Source organism: Theropithecus gelada, chromosome 5 (genome assembly GCF_003255815.1).
Source record: "Theropithecus gelada isolate Dixy chromosome 5, Tgel_1.0, whole genome shotgun sequence".
Taxonomy (NCBI): Eukaryota; Metazoa; Chordata; class Mammalia; order Primates; family Cercopithecidae; genus Theropithecus; species Theropithecus gelada.
This window is the reverse complement of record NC_037672.1, coordinates 186,457,321-186,466,148: the sequence shown is the minus strand read 5'-3', so window position 1 is coordinate 186,466,148 and position 8,828 is coordinate 186,457,321. Positions and strand designations below refer to the sequence as shown.

The 8,828-nt window shown below is 47.3% G+C and overlaps 1 long non-coding RNA gene across 1 annotated transcript; it reads right to left on the bottom strand.

Moving 5' to 3' along the window:
* Positions 1–3,222: 3,222 nt before the first annotated feature.
* LOC112625512 lies at positions 3,223–5,098 on the bottom strand. The gene is made up of 3 exons (XR_003119610.1): positions 4,981–5,098; positions 4,569–4,777; positions 3,223–3,764 (listed from the first exon to the last, which is right to left on the bottom strand). It is a non-coding gene; the product is annotated as an uncharacterized LOC112625512 (long non-coding RNA).
* Between the last annotated feature and the right edge of the window lie 3,730 nt (positions 5,099–8,828).

The window sequence follows — 8,828 nt, the reverse complement described above, 5'->3', positions numbered from 1 at the left end:
ATTCTATCCAGTCTCGTCTTTCGTGAGCCACTGTGCTTCAGCCACACTGCTTTTCCTTCCACCCGTCTTTCCTTTTTCCCAGGTACAAGGCCTTTGCACGTTCTAAACCCTCTAACCCAGAACACTGTTTCTTCTATTTATCTCAATAACCCCAACCCCTTCTTTACATCCTATTTCAAGCACTGCTCCCCAGGAAAGCTCTCCCTGCCCTCTGCCCAGCCCGGGGCCTGCTGTTGTGGGTCCTCACAGCACCAAGGGCCTCCCCCTCACTGTACGCATGGGTTGTGTGGTTCTATTTGTGCATGCAAATATTCGATTCAGGTCTACACCCTCCAGCCCCCTTACAGAATATGCTCCTAAGGGCAGGTATGGGGTCTGGTTTTGCCCACCCCTGCATCTCCATAACATAGCACCGTGCCCGGCACAGAGGAAGGAGAAAGTGCTCCATGAGCATCTGCTGACCCAATGCCTGACCCGGTTCTCTAGAAGGGTTGCTTGTGCTCTCGTTGCACAGACGTGCTGCAGGAGCCTCGGCTGTTCTCCAGAATTCTGGCTCTCCATCTCGAAATGATTCTGTGAGTGGACCAGAGTCAGGAGCCCTGCCGTCCTTCCATACCTCTGCAGTTAATGAGTTTTCAGGCACAGGGAAACCATTTAATGTCTCTATGTCTTCTCACATGTAAAATTGGATTTTTAATATCAGCTTTATTTACCTTGCCAAGTTATTCTTCTATAACAAGAACATTAAGAGCCTGGCTTATATTAGTTTGAGCGAGACATTGTTGGTGTGAAAAGGATTGGTTATGGGCAGTTTCTTACTTCCACACACAGTGGATTCCTACACGTGTTTCAAAGTTGAATAACAAACACTAATGAGGGAGACATTTCCAGAGAACTAAAAATATATTCTAAAATTCCCAATAGTGGTTAATTATGTGCTGCCTCCCTCAGATGCAGACACCCATGAGACAGGTGAGAACTTCCAATTCACGCAGCACAGGTGGCCACCAGCCATCCTGGGGATGGGAAAGGTGACCCGGGCACCTCCTCTTCCTGGCCTGACCACTCCTCTGCCCACTGCTGCAGCAGCCACAGCATTTCCACATCTTTAGGAAGCTTTGGGTGGCTGGAAACAGATATCCAGATATCGGGAAAAACAGTTCTGTCTTCTTGCCATCTGTGGTAGATTGCAAGTGTGACCCCAAATCTTTACTCTTTCTTTTTTCTCCAGCCTTTGCCATGTAGTTTTACAGAGGTCTCCCAGTTTGACACTGGGCTTAGCCCTGTGAATTAGTCAAGGTTCTCCAGAAGAATAGAAACAATAGGATACGTGTGTATATATATAAAATAATGTTGTTCATAATATTATTTTTATTTCTTTATTTCTTTGAGACAGAGTCTTGCTCTGTCACCAGGCTGGAGTGCAGTGGCGCGATCTCGGCTCACTGCAACCTCCGCCTCCTGGGTTCAAGCAATTCTCCTGCCTCAGCCTCCCAAGTAGCTGTGACTACAGGTGCATGCCACCATGCCCAGCTAATTTTTTTATATTTTTAGTGGAGATGGGGTTTCACCATGTTGGCCAGGATGGTCTCAATTTCTTGTCCTTGTAATCTGCCAGCCTCGGCCTCCCAAAGTGCTGGGACTACAGGTGTGAGCCACTGCACACGGCCCATAATATTATTTTATAAATATATACTATAAGAAATTGGCTCACGTGATTATGAAAACAGAAGTCTCATGATACGCATTTGCAAACTGCAGACCTAGGAAAACTGATGGACTAATTCTAGTCCAAATGCTAGTGGGCTTCCAAGAGAAATTCTGATGTTTCCGTTCAGGTCCACAGGCAGAAACACAAACACAAAACCCAATGCCCCGGTTCACAGCGGTCAAGCAGAAAGAGTTCCCTCTGACTTGCTCTGTTCAGGCCTCCAGCTGATTGGCTGAGGCCCACCCACATCAGTGGGACAAGCTGCTGTGCTTGGTCTGCCAACGTAAATGCTAATCTCATTTGGAATCACCCTCCAGACACACCCAGAATAATGTTGAACCAAATTTCTGGGCACCCTGTGGCCCAGTCAAGTTGACACATACAATTCACCATCCCACCATGAGATTTGCTGTTGCCAGTGGAATGTTCGCAGATGAGATGCCAGCAGAGCCTTGAAAGACTCTAGACCCATCAGGCCACCCAGGTAGTCACTCAGGAATGCACGTTGATGGAGGATGGTTTCCTGGCCACTGTGGCAGGCGAAGGGAGTGTGGTGTCCCCTGTACTGTCCTTTGCAGGAGGTGACACACGCTGTTTCCACTCGTGATTCCTGCCCGACTTGCATGAACAGTCTGCACAAGGTGGGGTGTTCCAGCCAACTCCTACAGATCTTGTCATTGCTGATTTGACATTCACTAATCATGTCTCCATCACCCTTCAGTCCCGCTTTCGAGGTAGCATAAAGATCATAGCACAAGCCCTCCAGCCACAGACAAATCTGTGATTTGTTTCCTGCCGAATAAGGGCTATCCCTACTTTGTGACTTCTCCCCTCTGTGGTCATGGAGGCTTTGGTCCATGCTTCCTGTACTCCTGCCTCCCACCCCATCCTGGTGCTGCCTGGGCAGCCCTGTGTGGCATGCCAGTGCTCCTTTTTCTTGGGAGCTGTAAGAAACAAGCTCTATTTCAAAGGCAGTTGTTCCTGTCTGTGTCTATCACTTTACCATACCCGAATTAAACAAATCCTGAATTCAAATCGTTAAACATGGGGAATGCAAGCGTATTATGTGAGTAGAAGGAGTGGAATATCTGTGGACAGCCCTAATAACTCAGACCCTTGGTTCCCACATTGTTCTGGGCACGCCAGCTGATCTTTGCTGACACTGACCTCCGTGCATGGCATTTGCTGCCATCCCTGGCACGACAGGAGGTTATGGTTGTTGAGTGCAGTAATTCCTTAACCACTTTGCTATCCTGCCTTTTTATTGTCAATAAACACTATAACATATGCTAAATTTGAGCATTCTGTGAAATGAGAAAGGGGGTATGATATTGTTTCTAAGGTGGAAACCAAGACAGCGAGACCTTACTGCACCATTCTGTGGCTTCCCAGCACCAGGTCAGTCTGATGATCCAGGTCTCACACTGGCACCTTCAGGAAACCATGGTGCCACGAAGTTAAAATCTTATTTGAATCCAAATAAAGGACATATTCAGACTCCTAGTGGCTCATGACCTGAAGTCTAAGGTTTATTCGGAATTAGTGGAGACAGCACTGGTAAATATATATGCTTTTTTAAAATGAAGGGTCCAAAAATAGGACATTTCCCTAAGCATTAAGTCAGACTGAGAAATTTGTACCACTGATTTGGAGCCTGGGGGGAACTAGGCAAAAACTTCATGAGCTTATTCCGGGACCCCCACCTGAGTAGAGGCCTCAAAGCCCTAAGGACACAAAATTTCACTGGCGGCTTGTGGCCAATAACAGAAAAGGCAGAATCATGAGCAAGCCGGCTGTCTGCCCACCCAAGAGAGTTCTCACAAACGCTTGGCGACGCTCCCCGCCTGTGTACTCCCTCTTTCAGCCTGGATGGCTTTCCGCATTCACAGTGTGCATCCTCTTGACATTAAAGACATTATCCCACGGCGCTTACTCTGAGCAAAGCTTCCTCTTTTCAGCTCCCACAGCTTGGCTGATGCCGCTCAAGAGTCCCCCACAGTCCTGGCATCTGGTTTCCTTGTGGGAGGCACCTGCCCTGCTGAAAGACAGGAGGCTGGGGAAAGAACAGATAGAACAGGATCCCCGGGGCTCTGATGCTTAAGGGAAAGCAACATGGCCTTGGCTGGGGATCTGCTCACAAGAGGCTTAAACAGAGGCCCCGTTGCTGCCTACGAGAAGTTTGGACGAACTGTGATGAGGCAATTGAAAGAAAACCTTCCGAACACAGTGCAAATCCATTTCATAAACAAAAGAAGCCTTTTGTATGCTCTCTGTGCCCCTACACGGTACACTCAGTACACAACTACATGCTGTTCTGCGAGAAAATGAAACGACTAGAATTTTTAATATCATGTCTGAGATTTCCTGTGGGAGTTGGTGTACACTTTCTACTAAGTTCAAGGTGCAATTTTCCTCTAATTGTTTTCAATAGTTCCTTCCATTGTTAGCAACTTTCAGAAAAATATCGTCAGATTGCTTTCCCTAGAGGGAATAGAAGAGAATAAAATCCCATTATTTAATCTTTAAAAAGTTGAGAAATAAAGTCAAAAACATCCAAATTTAATGCTGCCTTTTCTAGTTTATACATGTTACGTTAATATCTAAATGATGTCCAGAAGTATTTACTTGTCTCATATTTACAAAACTTCATCACAGATTTTAAGAAAATTGTTCTGGCTTTTGTTATTAATGTTCTCAGGAACACTTGACATGAAAGTTCTGGTTTCCTATAAAGCAGAGTTTCAAAATTTTTGGAGAAACTTAAAATAGGTCTACTAGGTTCTGGTGAGGTCAGAATATTCAGAGGATATAGCATGACTGATGAGGAGTGTAGGATTTTGTGCCTCAGAGCATTTACCATTGATTACAGGCCTTTAGGCTGGATTCTGACCTGGAGGTAGTGTCCACTGACTTCACGGCAGTCTCTCTTCTGCAAATAGCAGTAGTGCTTTGCCTCGTCCTTATGGAAATGATACAGTGGGATCTGAAGACATGTGCTAGCCCCCTCAAAGTTCTAAACATTCCAAAAGCGTCGTTTACTCACTGGATCCTTAATAGATCTTCCTTCTAATATGGATTTAAAATTTTTTTTTTATATCACTCTTGCTTTCATGATTGGAAAAGGTGTTATTTAGAGAAATAAGGCAAATGGAAAACTTTAAGATTGACATTTGCCTAAGGTGCCTCAAACATTTCTAGAACATTAGATAGATTATCACTTGATCTGCTTTGTTTGAAAGCAAATTGGTTTCTAGAAGACCCACTTTGACTCTGATGGTGAGGCCTGCGGAGGTTTTCATCGCAGATGTTTACCCTGAGGAGAACCCCTGAACGCAGTGACCAGATGAAAGGCAGCTCAAGGCTGAGCTCTTGGGACTCACCTCTGCCGTCAGCCACATTTTCCTCTGAGTTTATGAAAATGATGCACCCTTACCTTCAATGCTACTGTTATGCCCAGACCCTCTGTTCCCCAAAGAAGACCACCAGAGTCCAGAGTCAAAGCCAAGCGGCAAGGATCTTTACTACAAGTTCGAACCTGGTCCCTCCATTCCACAGTATACAAGAGGGCCCCGAACAATGCGAGTGCTTGCTTTTTTATAGCCCGAAAGTTACAGGGGAACAAAGGAATTCTTTCGGTTCTCGCGCTTTCAGTAAAACCTTGAACGGCTGTCTCCTTATCGGAGACCTTCCAGGTGGTGTTTGTACTGGGCTCAGGAAGTTTGAGAGATACATGGCGATATGTGGTGGGATGGGAGGATGGGATGTGTTTGTACTGGGCTTGTTTGTTTTGAGCCCGGGGCTGAGGAATGTGCCCGGCTCCTCTCATTCCCCCCTTCTTTTCAGGTATCTCTAGAGCCAATCTTGGGTCTTACAAGTCTGATTCTGTTTCAGCGTTTACAGGTTGGTATTGGGCTCTGAGGACCATGAGTTGTACAGTGTCAAACCTTTCTCTAACGAACCGCAAAATTCTGTTAACAACACAAGGTCCTACGGTAAGCAGAAATAGAAGACACAGCAGGGGTCCAAGGAAGGGGGCTAACAGAGAAAACATAGATGAGTTCCACCATTGGTCTGCAGCTGAAGCAAACTGCCGTGTTCTTACTTCTGTGCTTAACTTGCATAACTGTTGGACCCAGTCCTCCACAAGTCCTGATTCATTTATGTAGAAACAACAGTCTTCCTTTAGGAACATACACGTACCCCCTTTTTCAGCAGTGAGTAGGTCTAAGGCCCTCCGGTTCTGCAAGGTTACCTGTGCTAGGGACGTGAGCTGCCGCTGGAGGGAGGCAAGGGACTCAGCTGACTCCTCCATAGCAACGGCAAATTGTTGGTACAGCTTGTTACTTTCTATGAGGGTGTGACCTAAGGCTCCCCCGCCAGTCCGGCTGCCATGAAGGATGCGGTGAGGGAGATTCCTGCAATGAGGGGGAGAAATATGGCTCGTGCAGGTCTCAGTCTAGGGACTGGGTGAATAACAGCACTAGTCCAGTTACCGGTATACCCTAGGAACTCGCCGGCAGTAAGTAGAGTCAACCGGGGAACTAATGTGACAGGAAGACACAGTAGGTTGGTAACAGAGGGGCTTGATAGGTTTTTAGATAATGTTCCATTACACCAGAAGAATATGCCTGACGGAGCCCTTAAGGTGATATTAGGGGGCGTTGCAGTGATGCTGCAGAGGCTGGAATTAGTTCCTGAGAAACAGTAGGGAAACTTCTTGGCTGGGGTTTAGGTATAGTGGCACGTTAGGGATAGGGGCATATGAGAGGTTGCGGTGGTTGTTAGCTTGGGCAGAGGTAGAGGATCCCCATGGCAGGGGGACAGCGGTTAGCGGTGGATGCCCTAGAGTGGCACACAGAAAGCAGCCAGACAGGCTGTGAAGTCCTGTAAGGTTAGCAAGTTCTAATCCTTCTTGCAATAATTTTAACCAGGAAAAAGGACGTAAATCTTGTGTCAGGCGGTTTTCTTGTCGCTGGATATTTCCATGGACCAGGGGCCGTACCTGCACTAGACCCCGCCACAGATAGAGGTGACTACTAGGCCATGTGGAGGCGGAGGAGTAGTATACAGCCCCGTGTTGAGGCGTGGTCCAGCGGGAGTTCCAGGGGTCTCTAACTATCCATGTATATGAAAGGTCTCCATCTTGTCTACGATGGAAGGGCCATCTGGGGTTTATCTGTTCTTTTCCACCCCACCATTGGTATTTATGGACGATACAATAGTTATAAGGGCAGCCAGCACTTTGGTGCCACCAATAGTGCTTACAATTGTATTGAGTCTGATCATACTCGAAGCATATCATTGGTGCCACTGGTTTGGCTATTGGGAAATCGGTAAAATTTAGTAAAATTGGGCTATTGCACCCTGAGGAGGGGCAATCTGCACTGGCCACTAATTTCCCAGGCTTATGAGGTTGCCCAGGGTGGGTTTGGTTTTCATAAAGCCAGAATCTCCAGACAAAGGGATTAGGAGCTGGCTTTATGTTTTCTCCAGCGGCCACTAGGGCGACTAACGTTAGAGTCAGACTACCTAACTGCATGTTTGCAGTGAGCTATGCTGTCGGCGCAGGGTGAGTTTTAAGGGGTTGTTCTTAGCTCTGTCCACAGTCCATGTGTCCGGTGCTTCAGCCGCTGCCGTGATTGGTCCCAGGAGGTCGGAGGTTGGGTCCACCGGCTTGACGTGGGTATAGTGGATCCACGACGCGATGCCTTCTACCTTTAGGGCGGTGGGTGTGGTTAGGAGTACCTGGAGTGGTCCTTTCCACCTGGGTTCTAGGGTCTCTTGTCGGTGTCACTTGACCAGGACCCAGTCTCCCGGCTGGTACAGATGGGGTGTCGGCGGGGGACCGGTCTCATATAGTTCCTTCAGCTTGGGCCAGATTTCTTGATGAATTTTCTGCAAGGCTTGTAGGGAAAATAAGAGTTCAGAGACATTTTCTGTTTCAGACTTGAGCAGATCATCTTTTAGGCTGGGAACTAGGGGTGGGGGTCTACCATACATGATTTCATAAGGGGTAAGGCCCAGTCTGTAAGGGGTATTACGGGCCCGGAACAGAGCGTAGGGGAGAAGGACTACCCAATTAGCACCAGTCTCCATAGTCAATTTAGTTAAGGTCTTTTTTAAGGTCCGATTCATCCTTTCTAACTGTCCTGAACTCTGGGGCCTGTAAGCACAATGGAGTTTCCAATTTGCCCCAAGGATGGAAGCCAAATCCTGACTTACCTTAGTGACGAAGGCCGGCCCATTATCTGACCCTATCTGGATGGGGAAGCCATACCTGGGGAGGATATCTTCCAGAATTTTCTTTGCTACGACCTGAGCAGTTTCTCTTTTGGTTGGGAATGCTTCAGTCCACCCTGAAAAAGTATCTACAAAGACAAGTAAGTACCGGTACCCGTACTTTCCTGGCTTTATTTCAGTAAAATCTACTTCCCAGTAGATACCAGGCCTGGTTCCCCTGAGCCTTGTTCCTGTTGCAGCTTGAGATTGGGGGTATGCGTTGTTAAGCTGGCAGACTTTGCAACTTGTCACGATACTGCTGGCTGTCTCAGCTATATGTCTGATTTTGAGCTTGGAGCGTCTGATCAGGTCTATCATCCGCCGGGCCCCCAGGTGGGTGGTTCGGTGGATGTGTTCTAACACCTGTTGTCCTAATTTTTGTGGTAGGATGGTTTGGTCATTAGTATCAGTCCACCACCCATTCTGGATTTGTTTCAGGGGAAGTTTGTCAATCCACTGGAGATCTTGTTCTGAATATTCAGGGAAATATGGCAAGTCCCGGGGGCCCGGGTTAGGGAGCTGGAGTGCAAGGAGTTGGCTGGGAGCCTTCGCCATCTTTCTTGCAGTTTGATCCGCCAGAAAGTTGCCTTGAGCAGTTGGAGTAGTTAGTTTCTGATGCCCTGGGCAATGCACAATGGCTAACTTTTCTGGCCTCCATAGGGCTGTTAGCAGGGCTAGGATTTCTTGCTTATTTTTTTATCTCTTTTCTTTCAGCTGTCAGTAACCCCCGCTCCCTGTAAATGGCCCCATGTATAGGCGCCGTTGCAAAAGCATATTGGCTGTCTGTATATACCGTCAGCTTTTTCCCCGCCCCTAAGGTAAGAGCTTGGGTGAGCGT